Genomic DNA, 15,494 nt, shown 5'->3' on the forward strand with positions numbered 1-15,494 from the left:
GGTGACTAAACCATACGATAGACTAGGCAAAATTTGTGCGACCATTGTTTTTAACAAATACGTGTAATTCGGGCAGTCAATTTTTTTACGTAGAAGCTTATACGAGTAAATTGATGATTGAGCTTTTGCTTTGAGAGCCAATTTATGAACTTTGTGCGAGGGATTTTGCCCTATTGTTACACCAAGGTATTTTCAGGAATGCTGTTCTTCCACTGTTGCCCCATTAGCCGACCATTTAAATTTTGCTTTTTTATGATCCACTAGTCGAATGATTTTTGTTTTTTCTTTATTAAGTTCAAGATGTTCCTGCTCCAGGTAGATTACTAAATTGTTTATGGATCTCTGTAGACCAATTGGGGTTTGGCTCAGCAATACGATGTCGTCTGCATATTGTAAAATGGTTACTGACTCATTGGCCATTTTAGGAGGATGACAATCGGCTTTTTCCAGGGGCTGTGCAATATCTGAAAGAAACAAATTAAAGAGGCTGGGAGCTAGAACGCATGCTTGTTTCAAACCTTGCTGCGTCTGAATCCTAGGAGTTGTGCTATATCCGTCGCCCAGCTTTACTCCGGCCCAAGTATCCGAGTATAAGTTGGTTATGGCGCTAAGCATTATGCTCGGCAATCCCCAAGCCTTGAGTTTCTTCCAAAGTTGGCCCCTATTAACTCGATCAAAGGCAGATTTAATATCCACGAAGCATGCAAATAATCGTGCATTCTTTCTTTGTGCTTTTTCCGTTAAAGGGGCTAGAATTGACAAGTTAGTTAGGGTGCCGATCCCTTGCCTGAAGCCCGTCTGGAACTTTGGAATTTTTTTCTTCTCTTCCATCCAATCTTGAAGATGGACCAGAAGACAAGAAGCATAGAGCTTAGCCTCCACGTCTATCAATGAGATCAATCTATAATTACCCGGATTGCGGGGGTCACCCTTTTTAAATATAGGGTGAATAATATTCCCTTTCCAGGAGACCGGAGCATTAGATTGTGTATAGATCTCATTGAAGACGGGAGTAAGATGAACAGACCAAAAGGCTGGGTCGCTCTTGAAAATCGCGTTTGGAAGTCCATTGGGACCTGCCGCTCCCTTGGTTTTAAGTTTTAATATGAAAGATCTTAGCACCTTTTCATTGGTTAGCTCGTGGCTAAATGCTTCTGAGCTTGCTGCAGATTCTACAAAATTGACCAGGTCAGGAGCTAATTGTTTTGCCTCCTGTTCAGGAAGCTGCCCATTTTGCTCTTCTGTGGAGCCTATTTCTGTATTGTTGTACATGGATTTGACGTGGTGAACCCATGTTTCTTGACTGATTCCAGCTTCTTGCTGTAAATTTGGGGCTGATGACAATTTGTTTATGATGCTCCAGAAGTCGCTGCTGTTAGACTTTTTGCTAGCAGTCAATAGGTTTAACCAAATGCCCCTCTTATACGCTGATTTTGCGCTTATCAAGTTCTTCCTGTATTTGCTGCTCAGTTGGCACAACCTCAATTTTTCAGATTTCCTGCCTGTTTTTGCTGCACGTAGTTGAGAACGCACCTCTCGAGCGATCCCTCTTTTTTGCTCTCTTAGCTCGTAGTTAAACCAGGGCTCTCTTTTTATAACTGGCCTTGAGTTGCAACCCCTCGTAGCTGGGAATCTTTGAACTAATAACTCGACCAGCTGTTCCCAGGGTTTAACGTAACCTGCTTCAGGATGAGTAACCTCAATGTCCAAAAATTGCCTGGCTGTCTCTTGAATGAGTTGTGGACATTCTCCCAACCAATTAAGTTTTCGAAGGTTAAATTTTTCTGGGTAAAGCACTATGGATTTGATATTTTGGGCAAGTTTAGCTTTGATGTTCATTTTTACAATAAGAGAAAGGTGGTCACTCTCAACTCTGGGTAAAACTTTGAGGGTATCAACTTGCGGGAGCAGGTTATTACTTAGAATAACAAAATCAATCGTTGAAGCAGTATTTCCACTCAGAAATGTGACTGCCGCTGGAATATCACCCAGGGTTTTTCCATTCAGGATTATCAGGCCAAAAGATTGAAGTTGGTTTATTAACATTTTAGCTCCCTGTTTATCTTGCCTTTTGCTATCATGCAAGGTGCTAGTTATTAGATTGCAATTGAAATCGCCCGAGATGATAATTTGGCAGTACCGATGACTTTTCTGCAGTGTTTTTATTAGAGTTATCAGGGTCATATATTTTTCATTCTGCTCTTTCCTTTCCGGATGGATATAGACATTGATTGCTACTAATTGCCGCATATGTTCTTCGGGCGAGTATCTGCTGCTTAGTTTGGTCACTTGGACCCATGCAATCCCCATGTCCAGTACTTCCGATGACCAATCCAGGTTTTGGTTTACATAGGTTGAAAGGCCCCCTCTTGGGTGCCCAAATTTTGAGTGTCTTTCGGCTAGAATGTGGAAGTCTATAAATCCTGGAAGGGAAATTATTGACATATTCCAAGTTTCCTGAAGCAGGATGATGTCATGATGGGTAAAGAAAGTTAGTGTTTCGTTGTCCTGCCCCATGTCTTTAAAGCCATGGACATTCCATGAACAAATCGAGATGTTGACTGTGTGTGCCTCTTCCTGCCTGAAGACCTGCCTCCCTTCTCCTATTAAGTTCTTCCTTTCTTCATTAGGTATGCTTGTTATTTAATGTTTTAGACACCCAGGACCAATCTCTGAACTCCAGGATGCTTCCTACCGGACTTCTGATGCTTCCTATTATGTTTAACCTGTCATCATTACTTAGCATGATGGGAGAATTTGAACGTGCACCTCGCACACATGTGAGATTGATTTTCTCAGGCAGGTCCGCGTCTTTAGAATTTTTAAGGAGAGGATGCGGATATCTTGGGTGGTTGTAAGCCTTCAACATAATACCCCATGCACCAAACCTTGTGCTAGTTGAATGAATTCTATCCACCAGGCCCTTTGAGGCCCAAGTTGTCAAGGTCTCTTTGACTCCCGCCCTTTGTTTAAATTCCACGGCTATTAGATCTCCAGAATGGATACCTTTTAATTCTGGAATTTCTTTTAATAGCCTCAGTAGGTTCCCTCTGTTTAATATGTCTTGAGGTCCTGTGGACTTGTATTCGGGAACAAATAACAGTTTCAATTCGGACCCATCTGATTCATTTAGGACGTTGGAGTGAGAATGTGAATTTTCCTTGCTTCCCCGCTCTGAGGTGGTTGTTATAAGCGGGCCCTTAGGAGGTCGCAGTTCGCTGACCTTCGGATCAGCTTTTTTCTCTTCCGTTGTCCGTTCCAATGGGCCCAGTTTACTAATCATATTGGTGTCATTTTGTTCTGGGCCGAGATCCTGATGGTGGAGCTTGCAGTGTCTTTCATTTTCGCAGCGAAGGATGGTAAACTCCACTAAGGTCAGTATGAATGTGAATATTACAATATACATACTCACACTATATTATCCCGGGGGGAAACAGAGTAAGAACCAGAAGCTGCTGACGTTACATATAAATCTTTAGTCTTCGCGCCCACGGGTCACCAACACCTCTGAGGTCAAGTATAGTATCAATAATATAATATACAAAGTCACACTATATGAGCTCAAAGGAGCCAGAAAAGGAACAGTGGTTTCTCTATTCTGTCGGTTTCTGAGTACAAGCTGCTTACGTTACATATAAATGGCAAAAACAATCAATAACACTTTTTTCTAAATACAAATCTTTAAATAATCACAAATAGCTACGAATTATAAATATCTGCTATGTCATAATCAAACAACTTACAACTCCGTAATATGTTTTGTTGTCGCAAAAGAAGAATCCGACGCCAGAAAATGGAACCTGCATCACAGAATGGATACGCGTAAATAACTCGCAAAAACAAAACTAATTGATCAATGGGTGTGGTTTATATACTTTTTGGTTATTGAGTAGTCTATGGAAGGAACATGCGGCCCCGCCCATTTAGATGTCACGTTTTACAGTTGACATGTGCTCACGTTTTCACTGTTTAACTTGTGCACGTGTTGGGAAATGTTACAAAATGTGAAGCGGTAAAGGTTTAGATTTTGATCCTCACACGTATAAGCTCCTTAATATGTACATATGTTGAAGAGCTTAAAAACTGTTACCCGGCAAACCGTGTCATTTCCTTTCTCATGAGTAAAAACATCTATTAATTGCCGTAATTCTCAATAGAAGATATAAAAAAAAATCGTTCAGAATAGAAGAAAAAAAAATACACGCTAATATTTCTCATCACTATGGTTTTAAATTAAAAAAATTCCATTATTTTTAAAGCGTACAGCTACCTCCAGAGAGGTGTCCAGGCTCTCAGGGGCGTATGGAAGATTAAGCCAGGTATTGCCCACAGTGACATAGTGGTGGGCTAACGTGCCACCGGAGCCGGCAATCGAACTGTGAACGCTGTTGTTCGAAGTCAGGTATCATAGCTGCTGCGTCACACTTTTTCCACACTTAGATGTTAATTAGTGCTAATTAAGTTTTAAACATTGTTAAATTATAACTTATAACAGACTACTGTTACAGTTAGTTTTTCACAACAAAAAGTATGCACTTTTTTTTTAATTTACTTAAAAACAATATAGGTTTCAGGGACATTGCAGTTAGAAATTAGCATTTATGAAACCTTCGAAATGCACTGATAAAAACCATAGGTTTTAAAAACGTTATAGTTAGAAATTAGCATTTAAAAAACCTTAGAAATTCACTGATAAAACCATAGGTTTCAGGGACATTATAGTTAGTTAGTTGCACATTTCACTCATATAAAACTAGAGAAATTCGCCCGTTCTGGTTAGTTGAGCTAAGTATAACTTGCGCCCCCGCAATACACTGCTGATGACGTCACTTATTACATCACTCATGACATGCTCAGTGAAATCACTGATGACATCACTGATAACATCTCAAATGACATCAGTGATAACATCACTGATGACATAATTCACGTGATCATGTGATGCAGTTCTTCAGAAACAAATAACACCTATCATACACTCACTCAAAAGTACATACCACTAATATGGAAACCATGCTCATTCAAATAGCAGTTACTACATAGCTTCTTACTGATTTATAGGTCTACATACACATCCACCCACAAATTCATAGTGTGTTATACACACAATCATTCATCAATACAGCCAATAATATATCCACTCATACACCTATATACATACTCACACACTGCTACTTAACCTAACAGTTAATCTAAAACATAGTGAGTCACCCAAAAAATTCTATCCAATGCCATTTACTTTTGTTACACAGTTATACACACAGCACATCACTTATTCATACACATATGTACTGTGTTTAACAATTATTGACATGACCACATACTTATCCATGGACCCACTGTCACAATCAGTTGATGTCACATATAGTCACTTATATACTCTAATTCTGTAAAATACTGCCTTTTACATATGTAATCACTTACACATATATCAGTAACACATCGTTGCATTTACCAACAAAGCTATACATACGTTAAGTCACCAATACAGTCCTTAGCTCATACACTCATTAATGCGTACATGCACTGAATTATTCAGTCACACATCCATGCAAGGAGTCACCCACCCACACACACATACAGACACTTTAGCACATTAACAGGTTCAATCGCAACAAATCATTCTTGAATATACATTAGCATATAAACATAAAACATTCATAAACTTTTTAGAAACACACAGTCTGTGGATGATGTCATCAGTGATGTCATTTGAGATTGTATCATTGATGTCATTAGTGATGTCACTGAGCATGTCATGAGTGATGTAATATGTGACATCATCAGCAGTGCATTGCGGGGGCGCAAGTTATACTTAGCTCAACTAACTATAACAGGCGAATTTCTCTGGTTTTATATGAGTGAAATGTGCAGTTAACAATAACGTCCCTGAAACCTATGTTTTTTCAGTTAATATATATATATGAATATCTATATCTACATATATGCATATATATGAAAAATTAACATCCTATTACTCCAACTATCTATTTCATTCCTAAAACTCATAAAGACTTACTTAAGCCCCCAGCTCGACCTATCATTTCGGCCCGTAAAAGCCTGCTTAAACATACTTCGCAATATGTAGATCACTTTCTACAGCCACATGTCCAATCATTTGCCGTCATACGTGCGTGATTCAAGTGATTTCCTGAGTAAACTGGCAAACATCGAATGGAAGAGCACATATTTGATGATGGCTTTAGACATAACATCGCTGTACACAAGTATTCGACATGAAGATGGCGTCAAAGCTATCGAACACTACCTCAACAAAGAACCTGATCACTGTGAAAGGCACAAACAAATGAATATTGACATGGTTTTGTTTTGTCACCAATACACGTGATATCTAGCATTAGGACAGACAAGGAACAACATACCTTTTATCAGCAGTAGCTGCCATATTAGTGATAGCGGTTCAAAATGAAAACGCGATAACGATTGCCTTAATTTGAAATGAGATTAAGGGGTATGGTATAAATGTGATATTTATCAAAACAGAGGACTCGTATTAGATTTGAGATAAACATACATTATGAAAGAACAGAAAATGATAAAAATACAATAGTGTTTCTGCTATGTCTATCCGTGCTGTGGTATCATGTGATGTTTCATGCACTACACTGTTACTGAGCAAAATGCTTACCTCCGTGTCATGTGGTCCAGGCTCACCAGAGCCGAAATGCGTCAGGACCGAAGCAGGCAATACATAATATTCAAGCACCATATTGTGGTCCGTCTCCGTCTGTGCAGAAAAGCTGAGGAGTGACGGAGTATATGCATATATAGATATATATATATATATTCCATTAAAAAAAACAAAGGTTACAGGGACATTATAGTTAGGCTCCGATTTCACACACAGAAAACCACCAAAATTCAGCAGTTATAGTTACCTGAGCTAACTATAACTTAGGCCCCTGCAGTGCACTACTTATGACCTCATGTATTGCATCACCAATTACATCATCCAGCAAATTAAACATCAGTATACTTCATAAAATGCCATTTAAATGTTCCAAAAATAATAAGAAGACACAGGTGAGAGAAGTATGGTACAGAGCTCACTGCAACCTTGTCAACTACTACACTCACTTTTCATGTAAGAGACAGTTCTTAGTGGATAGTTCTGTCTTTATTGAACAACTACACTAAACACTAATGACCAAAGTAAAATGTCTAACTGTAAGGCCAGCCTACGGAAAACACAACAACACTATTCATGAACATGGAAAGAGGTTTTAGTACAAATGTAAAATTTACACAAACCACTACAACATACAACCAGTAGCGAGGTCTTAGTGGACAGGCCACTGTGTGATAAACCACTAGTAAAATGATGCTTCATCCTGGAGAAAGGTGTGAGCAGAGAGGTGAATCTGTTGTAAATGTCTTCTACTCTAAGCCATCACCCTAGAGAAAGGTCTTAGAGAACAGATGCATTTATTGATATCTACTACAATGGTCATTCATCACAAAGGAGAGAAGTTCCAGAAAAAGAAGCAAAAAGAGGTTTTTTTTAGAACTGCCTTTTACGGTTTTGGGTGTATGTGTGTGTATATATATATAAACAGGTGGAATAGTATACGTGTGTCTCTCTCTCTATGTTAGTAGCTGCATAGATGATTGAAGCGGTGGATGAGTGCTATTGTAACAACAGAAAGAAATATACAGCACACCCTTATATTCATCTCAAAAGTCCTCAACTACGTGTAGGACAAATTTGATAGCTTCATGTGTAGTGCGCCAATGATCATATACTGGTTCTTTAACACTATTGAATCATCCAATTCCTTCAATTGTATTAAAAAAGCAGAGTCCACATCACTGGATTTTCTTCAAGACGTGATTCTTTTTATTATTCCTTGATGATACATCCCAAAAAAAACCTGCCATCTTTAATGCAATTTTGATGTGCACTTAGCACTTCCTTCAAAATGTTATAGTTTTTTTCTGTCATTTCTTTAAGATTCAATGCTCGGATTTCCCCTTCAATTAAATCAATTTCTTCCAATAGTTTGGATCTCTTTCTTTCTGCGTGTCTTATTAATATGTCCATCATCCCCATAGAGGATGAGGATTTTAGATTTTCCCAGTCACCCAAGAGATCTGGGTCTAGATCTTCAAAAGATGGAAAAATTATAAACCTCAATCCTCGTGGTACCTGCTTTATTTCCATATATTTTTTCAGAGTAGTTAGATCCCACCATCGTGAGAGTTCTTGTTTTCTCAGTCTTTCTAGTTTGATAAAAAGTTCTTTCAAGCCCTGTGGTTTTGGATCAACTACAATGGTACCCTAAAAGTGAGGGCGAGTGCCTTCTCAATCCTCCTGGCCAGTGGGAGCCAGTGAATTCCTCTCAGGTATGGGAAAATGTGCTGACAAAAAGGGACCCTACTGATTAGTCTCGCAGCTGCTTTCTGCACCATCTGTAGGCTATGGGTCAGGTAGCCAGGCAACCCCAGGTAGATTGACTGTATGAATGCATGGGTAGTGCCTGGGTGATTGTATGAGTGCATGAGTAGTGCTTGGGTGACTGGATGAGTGTATGGTTAGTGCATTGGTGAATCTATGAGTGCATGACTAGTGCCTGGGTGATTGCATAAGTGCATTCATAGTGCCTGGGTGATTGGATGAATGTATAGGCAGTACCAGAATGATAGAATTAGTGCATGGTTAGTGTTTGATGGATTGGATGACTGTATGGGTAGTGCCTGGGTGATTGCATGAGTGCATGGGTAGTGCCTGTGTGACTGGATGAGTGTATGGGTAGTAACAGGGGGACTGGATGAGTGCATGCATAGTGTTTGAGTGATTAGATGACTGCATCACTTCATCACTGCTTAAAAACATGTTTATACACATATTTATCTTGTAAGCTTTTTTTTAAAAGTGTTTTAACTCTACTTTACATCTTAGCGATGAAGCAGAGAATCGCGATTACTTCGGTAACCATGCTGATTGCACCTATTTTAAAGGGTGTAAAACACATACATACACACATTTTACAGTATTTTAGACTCTAGTGGTTTATTAGTGCACTGTTCAAAATCATATTTTTTTAGGTAGTTTTTATAAAATTCCTCTTTAAAACCGATTTTCCATTTTCGCTGTAACTCTGGGCGTCGCGATAACATCAGCACCCATGAAAGCCGCAAATATGTCGTCAAATGACAAAGCAAATGCAAACATTCAATAGCCACCACCACATTCAAAACGTATTACTGCAAAATTGATCATAACCAACACACTAAACACATTACTATCTAAATGTCACTATAATAGCATGTATAACTCCCTTAATATCTCTATAACACAGTGACTCACTCTTTCAGTGGAATCTGTGACTGCATGCATCACAGTGTCAGCAAGTCTTTCATTCACTGTATAAGTATTTTTATGGATCTGTGAGATGATGCATCAGTCTATCAGTGGTTCTGTAATGAACTGTGTGACTGTCTCTGAGCATCCATGAGTGGGTGCATGCGTTCCTCAATGGGCCTGTGATTGGTTGCATGAGTCTCTCAGTCGATGTGTGAGTAGGTGCATAAGTGTCTTAGTGCATTTGTAAGTAAGTGTATGACTGGATCTGTGAGTGGCTACATGAGTGTCTAACTGTGTGTCTGATTGGGTGAGTGAGTGGGTGCATGAGTGCCTGAGTGGGTCTGTGAGTGAGTGCATGAGTCAGGGGGTCTGTGACTGAGAGCATGAGTGTCTGAGTAGTTTTGTCAGAGTGCATAAGCCACTGAGTAGGACTGTGAGTGGGTGCATGTGTTCCTGAGTAGGTCTGTGAATCGGTGCATGAGTCTCTGAGTGTATGAGCAACTGGGGCCATACGTCTCTGAGTGGATCTTTGAGTAGGTGTGTGAGTGCCTGTATGAGTGTGTGAGTGTCCGACTGAGTGTATGAGTGGGTTTATGAGTGTCTGAGTGGATCTGTGGTGGGTGTATGATTGTCTGAGTGAGGCTGTGAGTAAGAGCAATAGTCTCTGAGTAAGTGAGTGAATAGATGTGTGCATGAATCTCTGAGTGGGTCTGTGACTGGGAGGGCAAGTGTCTGGGTGGGTCTGTGAGTGGATATGTAAGTCTTTGAGTGAGTGAGTGGGTATTTGTATATCTGAGTGAGGCTGTGAGTAGGTGTGTGAGTCTCTGAGTGTATGAGTGAGTGTCTCTGTGAGGGTCTGTGGCTGAGTGTCTGGATGGGTATATGAGTGGGTGCATGAGAATCTGAGTTTGTGAGTGACTGGGTGCATATGTTTCTGAGCTGGTCTGTGAGTGGGTGGGTGAGTGAGTAGCTGAATGGGTATGTGAGTGTCTTACTGGATATGTGAGTGGGTATATGAGTAGCTGAGTAGTTCTGAGTGAGAGCATCATCTCTGAGTGGGTTAGTGAATGGATGCGTGCATGACTGTCTGAGTAGGTGTGTGACTGGGAGGGTGAGTGTCTGGGTGTATCTGTGAGTGGATGTGTGGGTCTTTGAGTTGGTGCATGTATATTTGAGTGAGTCCATGAGTGGGTGTGTAAGTCTCTGAGTATATGAGTGAGTGAGTGCATACGTTTCTGAGAGTGTCTATGACTGAGTGTGTGAGTGACTTTATGGGTGTTTGAGTGGGTGTATGAGTGTCTCAGTGGGTCTGTCAGTGGGTGTGTGAGTGTTTTAGTGGGTCTGTGAGTTGATACACAAGTGTGTGAGTAGGTCTGTACATGGGGGCATGACTCTATGAGTGAATCTGTAAGTAGGTGCATGAGTATCTGAATGGGTATATGAGTGGGTACATCAGAATGTAAGTGGATTTATGACTCGATGTATAAGTGTCTGAGTTAGTATGTCAATGACTGTATGAGTGTCTGAGTGTGTTTGTGAGTGCATACATTAGTTTGCGACTCTGACCAGCAAGTCTGTACAAATATACATGTTTTTTTAATTTATCAAAAATATTCATGGCGTCCCAGTGATATTCGCGATGTTTCCGTGACAGATCAGCGTCATGGCACTGTCACAAATATCACGTGAGATTGAAAAAAAATAATTTTGGGCACATAACAAGTGTCACACAACCCCAATCTTCAAACATGGGGTGATAGTACCTACACCCTGGCTGCTTATGTCACCTTTCACACACATTTCAGCCCTGGCAACCGTTCTCGATTGATAAAATCGCAGCAGCAACTTTCTGCACAGGTTGTGTCCACCTAATCAGATCATTCCTATTGGTGGGTGCATTTGCGATTGACCATGAAATCATTGCGAAATATCCATAGATATCACTATAATTTTCAACTTAAATTTCTTATAAACTACTGAACAGGTTTGCATCAAATAATTGAAAGCACAATCTTTGTAACAACATCTAGCATTCTGCCAAATTTGGTGTAATTTCATCTAGCACTTCGGCCTGTAGGTTTGACAACACATTCCTATGGGAATAAAAATAGGAAAACACACTTTTGTAACCCCCTTTTTCTTGGCCCTACTTAATGGAGCAGCCTAAAACTTCCTTTCTCATGTGCAACTGAACTTACTTTGACACTTTTTTGGCAAAATTTGTGAAGATTCGTCAAACGGCGCCTATGTGATAGGCAAGTCAAAAAATTATTTCCCTATGGAAACTAGGTACTAACTATAACTACCTACGTACTGGCGACCACCAGTAGGTTATATATATATATGTATATATATATATATATTATGCAAAATAAGTATGCAGAGAACTCTGGGTAGTTCTCAAGATTAGGTGGAAAGCAGCTCCAGTATAGAGCACTCTCAACACCAGCAATACACCAAACTTGCTCACCACAAATGTCTGCTTTTCTATCAAAGTCTTTAAGCGTAGGATTAGCATAGTGCCATCCACGCAGAGATAGAAAGGGACAAAGTCTTTTGCCAGTGTTATCCTTGCCAAGTTGTAAAATGGGCAAAGCCTTTTACGACTCCAGGCAGAGTATTGCAGCTTTGGATTTTTACAGTACGATCCAAGCAAACCTGAAATAAATAAAAGCAATCCCTGACACATGTTTAGCTCTCATTAGAGCTCTTCAGAGAGGTATAGCTTTGTCCAGCCACAAGGAAGCCCCCAGTGTAAGTCAAAACAATGCCCTTTTAGGCATAGGGTGATGCATAATTTATGCACAAAAAGAAGCAGAGAACTCTTGGTAGTTTTCATTTTTAAGTGGAAAGCAGCTCCAGTATAGAGCACTCTCAACACTGCGACACACTAAATTTGCTCACCTCAAATGTCTGCTTTTCTATCAAAGTCTTTAAGCGTAGGATTAGCACAGTGCCATCCACACTGAAATAGAAAGGGACAAAGGGGCTCATTTATGAGCCCCTGCATCACTTTTGCGCCACAGGTGCATCACTTTTTGTGACGCACCAGTGGCGTAAAACGAATGCCATGTTGCGCCATATTTATGAAGTGACGCATCTAGGTAGATGCGTCACTTCGTAAACCCCAGCGCTACATTATACCTGCGCCAGGAATAATGTATGCAGGGTGGGCGTACCCCCACAAGAAAGGGTCGTAGGAGTCGCGCAGCGAAATCTATGAGATTTTGCTGCACCACTTCTAGGACGCCAATGCGCCAAAACCTTACGCCTGCCTCATGGCAGGCGTAAGGGTGACGCAGGCCCTTTCACATGGGGCTTGCCCCATGTGAAAGGAACATTGCTGGAGTTGCGTCAAGCTTCCGACACAACTCCAGCAATGCGCCACTTTTTGCGCCGACAGATACGTCAGTTATACTGACGTATCTGTCCTTCCTTGCGACATGCTGCGTCATATTTATAATATATATCATTGGTGTCGCAAGGAGGGCGCACTGAGAAGTGACGCATCGCTGCTTTCACGCAGCGATGTGTCACTTCTCATAAATGAGGCCCAAAGTCTTTTGCCATTTCTACAGCAAAGTCTTTAAGCATAGGATTAGCACAGTATTATCCATGGCACGTTGTAAAATGCTCAAAGCCTTTTACCACCACATGGAACAGTATTACAGCTTAGGATTGATAAAATACATCCAAGCCAACCTGAAATAAATAAATGCAACCCCTGACATGTGTTTTGTTCTCATTAGAGCTCTTCAGAGAGGTATACCTTTTTCCAGACACAAGGGAGCAACCAGTATAAGTCAAAACAATACCCTTTTAGGCATAGGGTGATGCATAAATAATGCTCAAAAAGAAGCAGAGAACTCTTGGTAATTCGCATGTTCAGGTGGAAAGCAGCTCCAGTATAGAGCACTCTCAACACCAGCGACACACTAAATTTGCTCACCTCAAATGTCTGCTTTTCTATCAAAGTCTTGAGCGCGGGATTAGCACGGTGACATCCACGCCAGGATAGAAAGGGACAAAGTATTTTGACATTTCTAAAGCAAAGTATTTAAGCACAGGATTAGCACAGTATTATCAATGCCATGTTGTAAAATGGCCAAAGCCTTTTACCACTCAAAGCACAGTATCACAGCTTTGGATTGGTAAAATACCATCCAAGCCAACCTGAAATAAATAAAATCAACCCCTGACACGTGTTTCGCTCTCATTAGAGCTCTTCAGAGAGGTATAGCTTTGTCCAGACACAAGGGAGTACCCTGTAGAAGTCAAAACAATACCCTTTTAGGCATAGGGTGATTCATAAATAAAGCACAAAAAGAAGCAGAGAACTCTTGGTAATTCGCATGTTTTGGTGGAAAGCAGCTCCAGTATAGAGCACTCTCAAAACCAGCGACACACTAAATTTGCTCATCTTAAATGGCTACTTTTCTATTAAAGTCTTTAAGCGTAGGATTAGCACGTGACATCCATGCCAAGATAGAAAGGGACAAAGTCTTTTGCCATTTCTACAGCAAAGTATTTGAGCATAGGATTAGCACAATATTATCAATGCCAAGTTGTAAAATTGCCAAAGCCTTTTACCACTCAAGGCAGAGTATTACAGCTTTGAATTGGTAAATTATCATCAAAGCCAACCTGAAATAAATAAAATTAACCACTGACACGTGTTTCACTCTCATTATAGCGCTTCAGAGAGGTAAATTTGCTCACCTAAAATGTCTGCTTTTCCATCAAAGTCTTTGGGCGTAGGATTAGCACAGTGCCACCCACACTGAGATAGAATGGGACAAAGTATTTTGCCGTTTCTATAGCAGCGTCTTCAAGCAAAGGATCCATCCCGAATTGTAAAATGGCCAAAACATTTTACCACTCCAGGCACAGAATTACAGCTTTGGGTTGGTGAAATACCATCCAAGCCAACCTGAAATAAACAAAAGCAACCCCTGACACGTGTTTTGCTCTCATTAGAGCTCTTCAGAGAGGTATAGCTTTGCCCAGACACAAGTGTGCACCAAGGATAAGTCAAAACAATACCCTTTCAGGCATAGGGTGAGGCATGAATTATGCACAAAATGAAGCAGAGAACTCTGGGTAGTTCTCAAGATTAGGTGGGAAGCCGCTCCAGTATAGAGCACTTTTAACACCAGCGAAACTCTAAATTTCCTCACCTCAAATGTCTGCTTTTCTATCAAAGTCTTTAAGCGTAGGATTAGCAAAGTGCCATCCATGCCGAGATAGAAAGGAACAAAGTCTTTTGCCATTTCTACGGTAAAGTCTTAAGCATAGGATTAGCACAGTGCTATCCATGCCGAGTTGTAAAATGGCCAAAGCCTTTTACCACTCCACACACAGTATTACAGCTTTGGATTGTTAAAATACTATCGAAGCCACCTAAAATAAATAAAAGCAACCTCTGAAATGTGTTTTGCTCCCATTAGAGCTCTTCAGAGAGGTATAGCTTTGTCCAGACACCAGGGAGCACCCACTATAAGTCAAAACAATACTCTTTCAGGCATAAAGTGATGCATAAATTATGCAAAAAAGAAGCAGACTCTGGGAAGTTCTCAAGTTTAGATGGAAAGCAGCTCCAGTACAGAGCACTCTTAACACCAGCGACACTCTAAATTTGCTAACCTAAAATGTCTGCTTTTCTATCAAAGTCTTTAAGTGTAGGATTAGCACAGTGCCATCCATGCCGAGATAGAAAGGGACACAGTCTTTTGCCATTTCTACAGCAAAGTCTTTAAGCTTAGGATTAGCACAGTGCTATCTATTCCGAGTTGTAAAATGGCCAAAGCCTTTTACCACTCAAGGCACAGTATTACAGCTTTGAATTGGTAAAATACCATCCAAGCTAACAGGAAATAAATAAAAGAAACCCCTGACATGTGCTTCGCTCTCATTTAAGCTCTTAAGAGAGGTACAGCTTTGTCCAGACAGTATAATTTTTCCGTCATCCTTTGCCTGACAGGGTATTGTTTTAACTTATACTTGGTGCCCCCATGTGTCAGGGCAAAGTAACCATAAATATATATATATATATATATATATATATATATATTCACTGAAAAACCATAGGTTTCAGGCACGTTATAGTTAGGAATTAGCATTTTAAAAACCTTAGAAATTCACTGAAGAAACCATAGGTTTCAGGGGCGTT

This window comes from Triturus cristatus, chromosome 10, assembly GCF_964204655.1.
Source record: "Triturus cristatus chromosome 10, aTriCri1.1, whole genome shotgun sequence".
NCBI classification, from domain to species: Eukaryota; Metazoa; Chordata; class Amphibia; order Caudata; family Salamandridae; genus Triturus; species Triturus cristatus.